Genomic DNA, 13,901 nt, shown 5'->3' on the forward strand with positions numbered 1-13,901 from the left:
ATTTGGTTCTAAAACGAGACTTCATATTTCCCTAGAAAAACGGAACAGGCAATGCTCATCAAAGGAGAAGAGCGCTGGATTCAGTATAAAACGACGCAGTAGGTGCCTACACATAAGAGCTTGGCCTCTGCTCGTATATTTTGCGGAAGCGAAACCCGACCACGCTCCGCACCTTCTCGCGGGCGCCGCCACGCGCCCTCGGCCTTTGCCCCGGCCCACCGCCCTCCCTGGGCGTCGCTCCCCACGCGGGACCCGCCTCCAGTCCGTAAAGGGCCCGGAAAACTTAATCTCGAGCTCGGTGCCGGCACCCGGCAGGCCGAGCGGGGCAGGCGGTGGAGAGGTCGCCGCTCGGACTTCCTGCCTTCGCCGCCCGACCGAGTCCGCAGGAAAAGTTTTCTCCGCACAGGGCAGGCGTGTCCTCCTCGCCCAGAAGGTGTGGGTTGGGCGGCTCCGGGGCCGACGGCGCGGAGCTGGGTCCCAGGAGCCGAGGGGTGAAGGTTCGGGTCGGGAGGAGCCTGGCCCCACAACTTAGCACCCGGACAGCCGGCCCCGCCTCCGCGGCACCGCCCCCGCCGCCCTCAACTAAGCCCCTTCCTGCTGCAGCTGCCGCCGCAGCTGAGGTCGGGTCGGGAAGCAAGCGGGGTGAGGAGGACGCGGGGATCGGGCAGGAGTTGCCCCCCAACGGGCGCCCACCCGCCTGCCTATCCCGCCCCCCGCCGCCCCTTCCTCTCCGCTCCCCAAGTAGGGCTGCGATGAGAGGGCGTAGGGGGCGGGCGGCGGTGGCGCGCGGAGGAGGAAAAGGAGAGCAAGGAGAGGACTATCCCCGGAGAGAAGCCCGCTCCAGCTGCAGCCGCAAGTCCCCTCCTTCCTTCCCGCTCCGCAAACGTGGAGATGGCGGGCGGGCGGGCTGCGAAAGGAAGCGCTGGTTTTCCAGCGCCCCTCGGCGTCCCTAACCGCCCGCCACTAGCAGGAGGAGAAGGCGGCGGCGGCGCGGCTGCCGCTGGGTCAATCGGCGCCCGCTGCCCGAGAGCAGGAGCAGACGGCCGGCCCCGCCCCTAACCGACGCGCCGGGATGAGGAGGCGGGGCCGCCAGCGTCCAATCACCGCGCGCCTCCCGCCGGGCCCGCCCCGCGCCTGCCGCCCTGCGCCGGGGCTGTGGGGAGACCTCGGGCAGCTCTCGTCACTGCGAGGCAGCGCCGCTGGAGTTGAGGCCCTCGGAGGCTGGCTTCCAGGCGCCCGCTGCCCCCGTTCCACGGGGGCTGACCCGTCTCCCCAGCGCCCTGTCGCTGTTCAGGTTTCCCGTCCTTGAAGACCCGGTCCTGGCGTGCCTTGGACGGGAACTCTGGAGCTGGAGGGAAAGAAGAGGAGAAATGAGTTCCAAATTCTGTTCAGACTCATCTCTTCTTCCGTTGCTTTTGGTGGCTTCCTGGCGAACCCCGAGGGGCCGCAGGCTGCCAGAGCACGCGCCAGGCCGGGGTAGACATCCGACTAAGCATCTGTGCGGGAAGCCTGCGAAGTGACGCGTAGGCCAGATGTTACTGTATTGCCTTCAAATTCACCCTTTTTTGACTGTGCTGTGTAAATGCATCTGGGCCTTTTAAAGTAAGTTTCCCTTTGCCAGCAAGGGCTGAAGCTGTGTCAGTAGAGGGTGCTGAGGAGACAGTACAGGAAAGAAGTGGGGGTGGGGGTGCTACCCGGGTTTGGTGTGTTGGTAGGCAAACCCTTGCAGCCTACCTGACTTGCTCTTATGCCCAGCCAGCCGTTTCCTCCCGCGTCCCCAGCTCGGGTGCCTTTGTAGTGTCTAGCAGCGGTTCTCAACCTGTGGGTCGCGACCCCTTTGGAGGTCGAACGACCCTTTCACAGGGGTCGCCTAAGACCATCGGAAAACACATATATAATTACAAATTGTTTTTGTGATTAATCACTATGCTTTAATGATGTTCAATTTGTAACCATGAAATTGGGGGTCACCACAACATGAGGAGCTGTATTAAAGGGTCGCGGCATTAGGAAGGTTGAGAACCACTTTTCTAAAGTGAGACTCCATAACCACCTGTTGCCACAAAAGCCGGCGCCGGCGAAAAAGGAAGGCGATTTGCTCAGGTGTCGGCTACCTGAGAAGATGTCAAGGTCCTATCTCAAAGGCCATCCTAACATCTCAGTGCAGACAGAGGTTTTTATAAGGAGGGAAAGGGAAAACGGAACAGAGATGGAGGGAAGGGGGGTGGAAAGCTCTCCGTGTGCAGAGCAGCACAGCCCATTCTGATCAGGGCCTAGAAACTGGCCCAGTGACGGTGTGGCGGGCCGCCTCCTGGTTTCTGTGATCCTGCTGTTACCACTGAAGGTCAGATTCTCCTAGAGCTGGGACGACGGGAGGTCGGAGTCTGTATCTTCTGAAGTTAGGTCCTAGGATTCCGATTCAAACATTCTGTTTATCTATAAGCTACGAATTAGTCAGAATCAGCATTTACAGAAACAATGTCAAAAGCATGGGGGGTTCTAATTTCCCACTGTTACAACACTACACCATGAAGAGCTTTCCAGGCATGCTAGGGACAGGCTTTGAAGCAAGTTCCAGAGGGCAGCTTTTCAACAAGTTGTGAAGGTGTGACACCTTAGTGAGTTCTCTGCCATTCAGTGAACCAGGCTGTTCCCTTTCCAGTGAAGGCTGGCTCTTAGCCTGGGGAGGGAGAGAGGGAGGCCTGGGGGAGTTCTCTTTTGGGGAGCTCTCTCTCTCAGCTCAAAGATTAGTTTAAGGTTAGCTCCTTGTAACTGTTATTTCTATATTTTGTATGGTTCTCTTTTTCACTAGTGAATGCCTCATTACTCTAACCCCCTGTTATAGTTAATACTTATAAGCTTTTTATTTTTATTACGCTTTACCTGTAGCCACTAGCTTGCTTGGTTGATTGAAGGCAACTTGGACTCAATGATGACCTGGAGTTTGTGAGGTTGAGATATCAGAGCTTCCTGATATAATGTGGAACAGGGAATCCAATGGCTTTGGGAAATGTTATACTGGACTTATCATATTCAAACTGCATCCCCATTGCCCATCTGTTCCATGCAAAGGTCTATAAGACATTCCCTTCACTGAAGAACGAGAAATTAGTGAGGGAAAGATATGCACCTTTGAAAATTTCTGTGATGTTCCCCTCTGTAGGCCATGTATGACTATAGAGGATGCAATTACTGAGATGGGCTCCTTAATTTCAATGGGAATGACAGGATCCAGAGTAGTGACAGTACATTGCAGACAAGGAAATACACAGATTTTTAAGGTTTACTAGGCACTGGCTCTGAATTGATGCCAATTCCTGGGGATGTAAATGAAGTCTTCGCTCGTGTTCAGCTCACAGTAGGTTGTTAGTTCAGTTGATTCACATGGCCACGGTGTGGTTAGTTTCTCAGTTCTAGAACTGACAATACACCAACATTAGCTTTCTTACCCATGGATTGAGGTCCATTACAGTACAAAGAGCTAAGTGGAAGCTCCTGGAACTTTCACTTCCTTGCAAGATAGTAAACCAGAAGCAATTAATGCCTCCATAAAAGACTTACCAGCTTGGCCAGTGCAAAAGACATATAGATCTTGGAGGTGACTGTGGACTGTTATAAACTTAATCAGGAGGTAATTCCAACTGCAGCTGCTGTTTCAAATGCAGTATTTTTACTGGAACACAGTACCTGGCAATTGTTATATAACTATTGACTTGGCTAATGCTATCTTCTTCATACTTATTTATAAAAACCACAAGAACCTGTTGGATTTTACCTAATGGGGTCAACAGTGTGCCTTCACAGTATTTCCTCAGTGGTATAATTAGTTCTCCTTAATATCATCTACAAAGAAGATGTTGATTGTCCTGATATTTCACAAAACACCACATCAGTTCATTTTGGTTGTTCATAATGACAACATTGTGCTGATTGAATCTGATGAGCAGGAAATAGCAAGGATTTTAGATGCCTTGGTAAGATATATTTGAACTAGAGGGCAGAAGATAGTAATCATGAATATGATGTGACAACTGTTAAGTGGTCCTGGCAAAGCCCACACCTCAGGAATGGGATAAGATGGTACACACAATATAAGGAAATAGCCACTGAGAGAGGAATACAAGCAAATGGTGTGGGTTAGAAATGATGAGAATGGGTAAGAAGAGTGAAGTGATTGCCACACATTGGTCATACCAATCATGTGGCTATGCTAGGGAAGCAACAATCCAGATCATAGAAAAGGAACACCCTAAACCCAGGGAAGTCAGGAGTTGGGGGAACAATTATTTTCTCCTTTTTGCTCTTACCTTTAGGACACTTAGCCTGGCATCTCAGGATGCTTTAGTAGCTATAAATCCCCATTATTAACTACATCCTAGGTCTTTAGGACTTGGGTCCTTACTCCTTAGATCTTAAACTAAAGACTGTTGACCTTACAAGTGGATGACCTTCACCCAAGATGACAACAAGTTTAATTTTCTGGACATTAATATGTCCCCCTAGCCTAATATTATTGTCAGTCCCCATGGTTTCTCTCTACCTTCTAAGAAAAAAACAAACTTTTCTTAGATCATAGCTACTCTCTGAATTTAATTGATTGCTGTATCTATCACTCCCTTCTGACCCTACTAACAAAAACTTAACAGCTGTTCCTGTGAACACTGAAGAATCAAACATTGACCCCCATGTCAGCAAAATGCTGTTGCTGAAGTAACTACAAACCTATTAGCAGAATACAGTTCACCTGGGGCCATCGTACTACAATGGCAAGGCTAGCTGGCTCTGATAGGCAGATTGTTTCTTCCAAAGCACTCCAGCCTGCTATGCAGAAATTATTTAGTTCCTATCAAGGAAAACTCCTGGTGTCCATCACCAGGGACACAAAATTGACTCACTCCTTGTAATAAATGATACTTAATACTCCTAATACAGTTTATGACCCTAATAGAATACTACTTGTTATGTGGACATCAGGCCTATACTTGCCTGACAAACAAAACAGTCTAAACCAGTGGTTCTCAACCTTGGCTGCACATTAGAATCACCTGGGAATCTTTTTAAAATCCTGATTTCTGGGCCTCATCCTCCGGAAATTCTGTTTCTTTGTTACTAATGTTGTGGCCCCACCCCCTAACAAAGGAAGGTCAAGGGGTAGAGTTACTGAGAGACAGCCACCACATAACTATACATGTCTTAACATAGGCCAGACAGACAAGTCTGACCAGAGTCTTGTTGGAATGCCCTGCAATTTCTCCTTGACCAGGGAGAGATAAGCTTCTTGTGAGGGGCTTTATTGCAGAAGACTGCCATAAAATTTATTCTCATCCATCTCCTTAGTTGAGCACAGGACTTTCCATCTTACTCCACCCCCCTTCAAATACAGCTACTAGCCATATATATATATATATATATATATATATATATATATATATATATATGATTTTTTACAGAGAGGAAGGGAGAGGGATAAGAGTTAGAAACATCGATGAGAGAGAAACATCGATCAGCTGCCTCCTGCACACCCCCCACTGGGGATGTGCCCGCAACCAAGGTACGTGCCCTTGACCAGAATCAAACCTGGGACCCTTGAGTCCGAAGGCTGACGCTCTATCCACTGAGCCAAACCGGTTAGGGCACAGCAACAAGCTTTTATGTAAATCTAGAAACTGTCTGGCTTTAGTTTAGATGACTTCTCAGTAGATTAACCCATTACTCCTGACTCTGTTATCAGGTCCCTCCAGTTTGATCATCTTATGGGGCTAGAGATGTGGGGAAGTGACACCATGCTGATATTATTTTTGTTGTATAAGTAGTAATTGTCTGAATCTAGTTGAGCCTGTTACCATCCTCTTGGCTGAATCTCTGCAACTGTGGCAAACCAACATAGCAACTCAGTAGTGGTCCCTGTGGCTGTGCTAGCCACCACAGTGCTGCTTAGAGGCTGCTCGACCACTTATTTAGTTAGAAAGGGTAAGATTATCCTAATCTGAAGGGTGAATAAAGCCATTCTAACTTAGAGGGAAATACTCATGCCAAAAAATAGGAGTGAGCAGAAGTGAAACTTTGACATATTAGGGCAACCAAAAGGTGCAGGAATGGAGTAAGGAGTGAGAGGGAGATTGGAGACACAAGAAAAAGAAAAGTTAAGTGAAAGATCAAGGTGGTAGAGAAGACAGAGTGATGGGACCAATAACTCTGATGGAGAGAATCACTGTGGAAAGGAAGAAGACCTCCTTCCCCTCTGAGACAGAAGAAATCACCTTCTCTCCATCCTTTCCAGTTCCCATTGTCATCTGGTGTATCTTTACTAGGTCTGCTGACTAATCTTGTCCTACTGTCACCACTTTTCCAATATTCCATGATTGTGATATTTTTAAAATGTCTATCACATGTTCTTGCCTAAAACCCATCAATAGTTTCCCAGCACCCTCAGATTTTATTCTAATCACATTATTATGGACCCTAAGTTTCTTCACGTTTTGACCTCTGTCTTTTTATGCAGTCTTTGTCTCCTATCACTCTTTTATACATAATCTTCACTCTAGTTATGCTGAATAACTTGCTTTCTCTGTAATGAGCCAAGCAGATAGAGTGTATAAACTGCACTTTGGACATCTCCTTGTGGTCAATTTGTATAGTTATTAGAACTATTTTCTAGAATATGGCAGTAAAGTGTCTTATTCTAATGAAATCAATATAATATGACAATTTTGTGGTATATGGAAGTAAATTACTTTGAAAGAAGGGCCAATTTTATAAAAACTTGAACAAAGGTGCACCTCTGATCCTTGGTATAATTACTTATGTTTGGAATGTGTTCCAGCTGTCTTGTCCACCAGCAAATTACTTCTCACTCCACACAATGAAGCTCAAACATTGTATCTCTTCAAATATTACCAGGTATTTGTTATAACTATCTCATGGTCTGGAAATATTTATGTTATCACACTTTTCAGTTGCCTAGTGTTGTGTTTTCAATATTCATCTTTATTCATTTTATCCATGAGGTGTTCTGGTTCAGAAGAAGATTTCTTATTACCTCACAGTACTAGTAAATAAAAACTGTGTGCTTGCCCTCTTCCTCTCTTTTCCAGAGTGATTCTCTCCACCAGAGCTATTAATCCCCATCACTGTATCTCCCCCAGGCCTCACCTCTGAGGCAAAGTGAAATTTATTACATGAGTGGCTAGATAACTCTATAGACAAGGGACAAGGAAGAATGATTTTTCTATGCTTATAAAGGTGAAGGAGGCAGCTGTCTATGGCTTGAGAGTCCCAAGAAAAGTGGATGTGAGGATGATCCAGGAAGGCCTCATTCACCAGCATGCAAGAGCAATGGTCACACAAGAAGTGCTCAGGGCTGGGAAAATATCATACTGTGTCCTTTTCCCTACCCACATAAATACATGGAGGTTTGTTAGAATAAGCACTCATTTTAATCTTGAACAGGAAAAGAGCCTGGGGTGAGGTTTCTGGAAGGCAGAGGTCTAGTTCCATGCTTTTAGTGATGAGAGGATCTATATAAGAGTGTCAGGTTATATTTGGTAACAATTGAAAAGTTGGGAAGGGGTATGGACAAAGTTCTAAGAACTTTACAAAATTTTATAATTATGATTGAATAAACTATAAAAGATGGAAAGTTCAATCATTTTCTCCACTCTAACTATTTGAAAAAGTGGTCTACCAAGGGCCCTGAGTATTTCTACACATTTCTCTGGGTATGCTAAGAATGCAGTGTGTTAAATACTCATACTCATGTTCTTTCTGACGGTTGCATTTGCAATGAGCAACCTTGAGCAACCAAGTAATATCTTCTCCCAAACAAAGAGTAGGCTTGGTTAACAAACACTATAAAAGCAGTAAGTTCCCCAAATTTAGTATTTCTTGTCTATGACAGAAATGCACTGTATATGCAGCACCCACCTGGACTTCTTTTCTTAGAATCAATGGGATTTGGGGGAAATGGGAAACTAGTATCAACATCATGCTTATGCTGCTTTTACATGCTTCATTGTCTCTAATCCAGGAATGTTATGTCTTCTGCTTGTATCCATGAAGCAGTAATAAGCCCCAGACTATTCACAAATCCTGAAACTACTCACCTACATAAGAGAATCTTGACATTGCCATGCACAGGATGAGTCAAGTAACATAAGAAACTGCTGAGGCCCTGACTGGTTTGGCTCAGTGGATAGAGCGTCAGCCTTCAGACTCAAGGGTCCCAGGTTCAATTCTGGTCAAGTGCATGTACATTAGTTGCGGGCACATCCCCAGTAGGGAGTGTGCAGGAGGCAGCTGATCGATGTTTCTCTCTCATCGATGTTTCTAACTCTCTATCCCTCTCCCTTCCTCTCTGTAAAAAATCAATAAAATATATTAAAAAAAAAAGAAACTGCTGAGAAGGTAAGAGAAAGAGAGCTGAAGAAGGAAGCATGCCTTTTCTTTATGGTTCTCTTTGAAATTATTGATTTACTAGAGGCCTGGTACATGAAATTCATGCACTGGCTGGGGGGGGGGGGTGTCCCTCAGCCCAGCCTGCACCCTCTCCAATCTGGGACCCCTCGGGGGATGTCCGACTGCCGATTCACCACCAGAAGTCAGACATCCCTCTCACAATCCGGGACTGCTGGCTCCCAACTGCTCACCTGCCTGCCTGCCTGATTGCCCCAACCACTTCCCTGCCAGCCTGATCGAAGCCTAACTGCTCCTCTGCCGGCCCAATTGCCCCCAAGTGCCTTCCCTTGCCAGCCTGGTCGTCCCTAACTGCCCTCCCCTGCAGGCCTGGACCCTCTTAAATGCCCTCCCCGGCCGGCCCAGTCACCCCCAACTGCCCTCCCCTGCTGGCCTGGTCCCCCCCAACTGCCCTCCCCTGCTGGCCTGGTCACCAACAACTGTCCTCACCTGCTGGCCATCTTGTGGCGGCCATCTTGTGACGACATGGGCATGGCCATCTTGTGCGAGGGTGTGATGGTCAATTTGATTATTACCTCTTTATTATATAGGATTATGTCTGTTTCTCCCAATAGAATGCAAGCTCCTAGAAGTCAGGGACCTTTTAATTCACTACTGTATCTTAATGAGTAAAGTAGTGTCTAGCAATGCTGAAGCTTAATAAATATTTGTTGAATGAATTAATGACTATCTGGGTCTTGAACCACCAGGTGTGGTGAATTGGTAGTACTCAGAACAGGTTACACTGGCTCATAACAGAAGTCTGCTCTAGAGCTGCATTTAAAGTTACTCCTCTTATCTTTGTGAATCAGCATTAAATATTTTATTCCTATAAGGTTGTTGTTTTTTTATATAAGTCCTTTAAAGAGAATTTTCCCCAAAATTATTTTATTAATAATTTCAGTCACTAAAGGAAGTACAATATGGGTATAGAAAGAAATGAACACTATTGAGTGATCAGTCTATTGTAGGTAATTTACTTGTGTTGCCTCATTTAATTCTCACAACTCTACAAGATCAATATATTAATATTTACTTTGTATATAAGGACATTTAGGTACATAGAGGTCAAATAACTTGCTTTAGGATACATAGCTATTAAATGGTATAGCTTTCTTTTTCTGGCTTCAGAACTCCTTCTCTCCTTGCTACAACATTCTAGAGTTATGGTATTTTATTCCTGTGTTACAGTGAATGGGTTTTTCAAAATAACATTTAGGATGTGTAAGAGTCATGGTTCAAAGTAAACAAACAGAAACAATTTTAGGTATTTTAAGTATGAAAGTATTAAGTAGAGGGTACTTATAAAAATCCATGTCAGGATTGAAGAAGTGAATTACAATCTGACCCTCCAAGAATCAATGATTCCAGGTTAGTACAGAGTTGGTGTATCAGTAGAGCTATTACTGCTGAGGACTACTGTAACATGGGATTCAATAATTTAACCTCATGATAGAAGGTGGAATCAAAAAGCTACTGCTGTCACAACTGCTACAACTGCTTACTGTTTCCAGGGGTTAAATAATGAACCATGGAACACCATGCAGAAAAATATTCAGATGACCTTTATTATAAAAGAAATACAGCCAAAATTGGTCAGGAGGAAAACTTCTATTATGTTTTCTAAATCTTGCATGAGTATATCTAATTGATAAACCTAATTCAAATCCATAGCTCTAGGTGCAAAGGTGTCCAGGGAATGTTTTAAGCTTCTAGTGACTAGAAGTGGTTCTCAACCTTCCTAATGCCACGACCCTTTAATACAGTTCCTCATGTTGTGGTGACCCCCAACCATAAAATTATTTTCGTTGCTACTTCATAACTGTAATTTTGCTACTTTTATGAATCATAATGTAAATATCTGATATGCAGGATGTATTTTCATTGTTCGCAACCCACAGGTTGAGAACCACTGTAAGTCTCTGCATTATGAAGTCACCATAAGAAGAGGGTGGAATGGACATTGAGTAAGACAACCTGCAATACTTACCAGGAATAGTATGGGATAAATACCAATACTTATACAGAATATTGTAAATATAATACAGAAGGTTATAAAATGTTCAAAACTGACATTAAAATCTTTGTGGCTATGATTTATCCTAGGAAAAACATGCTCTACACACATGATAAAGCTAATAATATATCTAAATGTGTATGTATCAGAAACAGGAAAATTGATTGTAATGTAGTATCATTACTTTCATTTTTCTATAGCCCTTTGTTTGCTGACAAGATTATTGACATGATTTTTTGGGAAAGGGAGGCATATTTCCAGCAGGCCCCAGAACTTTCTCTGGATTCTTTTTGGCTCTGATTTTTCATGTTAATCAAAAAGAAGGACTTAACAATTTAGTAATCTAAAGCTTCAAAGACACTTAACACACCCAGACATTTTACATGGAGGCCCCAAAGAGGCAAAAAGATTTACCCAAGGTCTCATGGAAACTGGACTAAAACCCAGGTTTTCTGACTTCCTGTCCAAAGCTTTTTCTTTTAATTTTTTTAACTTTTATAATAATTTATTTGAGCCATATTGACAACATGCTGGGAAGCAAGATCTCAAATGCTTGCTCCCCCAAAGCTTTTTCATCACAACAAAACCAAGCCTTAGATTGCATGCCTCCTAATACAGAGTGATACCATGTGCACATGTGCATGCATGTGTGCATGTGATTCCACTTATATCAAATTCAATAACAGACAATACTAAGATATATTTTTAGGGAAGCATACTTACATTTGAACTAATGTTTGGTTAGTGGTGGATGGCAAGAGTTGTTACTGAGAAAAACCAAATGGGAACTTCTTAAGTGATGGGAACTCCTTAGGAAACTCACATTTTTGAAGGACTTAAGCTTTCTTTTATAAAGGAATATTAAAAACCCAATGTAATGTATATGACTTTTTTCAATAGCACTTAGTTTTAGTACTTACTATGTGACAGGGCCAGGCTAAATGTTTTCCATGGATAATTTCCTTTAACTCCCACAAGAGCACTCTAATAGAGACACTTTTATTATTGTTACTTTATAGATGAGGAAACTGAGGCCCAACCTTTACCAAGTTGCCCAAATCTACAGTTGGGTAGCAGAGCTCGTATTTGATCCATCTGGCTCCAATTTCAGGAACGTAACCACTCTGCTCTGCTAGTCACCAGAAACTTAGTAAGTAAATTGTGCTCCCTTCTTTTTATTATTATTTTCAGTCATAAAAGTTTTGTTATATGTCTATATTAATAAGTCATTAATATAGTTATATTAATAAGAGAATAAACAGTATGCAAAATGATACACACACATATAATTGTGATTACAGCTATGTTAAAAATACATATGCATAGGTATAAAAGACTAGAATATAAAACACAGTAAGTTAGGATGATGAAAATATGGGTACTTATTTTCCCACTTCTGCTTTTCAAATTTATTTTAAAGTGGCCGTATTAAATTTACAATGAGAAAATGTGCTCTAAAATAAACTTCCCATTTCCCTAAAACATAAAATTTCATTTCCACACTCTTCTCTCCTACAGCTTTGTATAATCTTTAGAAATCTATCCTGCTCAATGAGTGACTTCATTACTAAATTGATGGCACTGGATCATTCTAGCTATGCAAATCACAAACCCACAGCCAGCTGAGGGAAAGGCAGATAAAAGATTACATTAAAAATTAAAGCAACATGTGGAGATGTGGAGATAATGTGCTTACAATTATTTCTACATATTTAATATTTATGCAATTACAGAGCCAGTCATGACAAATCTTAAATCTTGAATCATATTCCTTTTGCCCTCTGATATTTTTGACCTTGAACTGAGACTGCCAAATAACACGTAAATAATGGCTTTGTAAGAAACATTTTCTTGGCCTATAATGATAAATGCTTTTTTTTCTTAGAAAGTGATCTCATTTCTTCCAGCCTTTGTTTATTTTCAAAGCCTTGTATTTTTTTTTTACTCTGTTTTATTCTAATAACCCTTGCAAGCACTGAGCCTTTAGTCTTCCACAGTTGGTTGTGTTGTTTTCTGGTGCTGCTGCTGTCAGAGGAAATTTACAGGGACATTAGCCTACTTGACAGGCACAATGAGCCACTAGGCTCTCCTAAGGAGAAACTTCCATGTGCTGTGGTGAGGGTTTCTCTGTCTCTCAGTCCCACCGTCCCTCACACACCTTCATATACCACCATCATTCAGATACAAATCCCAAGCACTTTCTCTTAAAGGTAGTCGCTGCATCCTGGATTTAATTCTCTGGTTTCTGGTAACAACATTGCATTAGTTCTGCAGTAATGAATTCATATTTCTGGAACAATCTGACTTTAGCAGTTTGTGAATAAAACCAATGTCTTCACTTACAGGGATATAGATACCAAGTAAGGAATGGGTGGGAACCCTTTTCCCCTCTAATGGTCACTGAAACAAAGAAGGTAAAATGGCAACCAAGAACTGTACAAATGAAATATACAATATAGTTAAATTTTATGGAAGGTGTTCAGAGAAAAAATTCAGAAACAGTTAATTTACTTTTCTCAGTGTGTCATAGAAAAATGATCAACAAGAATCAATAAAATGTATTCAAAATTAAAAAACATAAAATGAGACATAACTGAAAGGGTAAGCTATTTTTTGGCAAATCCCAAATAAATTAGAGTATTTCCCTAAAGCCATTGCGGAACCAAAGGCCTGTGCATTTTCTGTTTCATCTATACTACGCAGACCCCCAGGAAGTCAATTTAATAAGACATAGCAGTTCTGGTATATTCAGACCCTGATGCTAAGTTATCTCTTCAATTTAAACATATCTAAGCCTTTTAAATAAGTTAAGGTTTTTAAAAGAATATTCCATTTGCTTTGGTATGTTTAAATTATAAGCATGCTACTGTGTAACCTACAGAAATTATTTAGAACAGTCCAAATTCACATTAAGTTTCTTGCTAATTCTCTGTAAGAAGAAGATATATTTACAAAGCCAATCCATAATATAGGTCTGAGCTGCCCTGTTTGTTGAATGAATAAATAAGTGAATGAATCTTGCATTATCTGGAAACTAGGAATAGGTAGCTTTCTGGTGGACTTATTATTTAGAGAAATAACTGGGAATATTATTCGTTTGGCCCTGTCTTAGTACAGGCTATTATAACAATACTAGAGGCCCGGTGCACAAAAATTTGTGCACTCAGGGGGGAAGGGGGGGCCCCTCAGCCCGGCCTGTGCCCTCTCGCAGTCTGGGACACCTCGGGAGATAACGACCTGCTGGCTTAGGCCTGCTCCTGGGTGGCAGAGGGCAGGCCCAATCCCTAGGTGCAGCCCCTGGTCGGGCTCAGAGCAGGGCCAATTGGGGAGTTGGGGCGCTGCCCCCTGTCATGCACAGAGCAGGGCGGATCGGGAGGTTGCGATGCCACCCTCAGTCACGCTCAGGGTAGGGCTGATTGGGGGGTTGGGGCAC

General features: G+C 43.3%; 1 long non-coding RNA gene across 1 annotated transcript in view; it reads left to right on the top strand.

Annotated features, from left to right (window-relative positions):
- The first annotated feature begins 1,075 nt into the window (after positions 1 to 1,075).
- The window catches only part of LOC106698836, a 19,558-nt gene continuing 6,732 nt past the window's right edge, over positions 1,076 to 13,901 (top strand). The window contains exons 1-2 of the long non-coding RNA XR_001350225.2: positions 1,076 to 1,602; positions 11,488 to 11,618. This is a non-coding gene — a long non-coding RNA (uncharacterized LOC106698836). The remainder of the gene's footprint in view (positions 1,603 to 11,487; positions 11,619 to 13,901) is intronic.

This window comes from Myotis lucifugus, unplaced genomic scaffold (genome assembly GCF_000147115.1).
Source record: "Myotis lucifugus unplaced genomic scaffold, Myoluc2.0 scaffold_0, whole genome shotgun sequence".
Lineage (NCBI taxonomy): Eukaryota > Metazoa > Chordata > Mammalia > Chiroptera > Vespertilionidae > Myotis > Myotis lucifugus.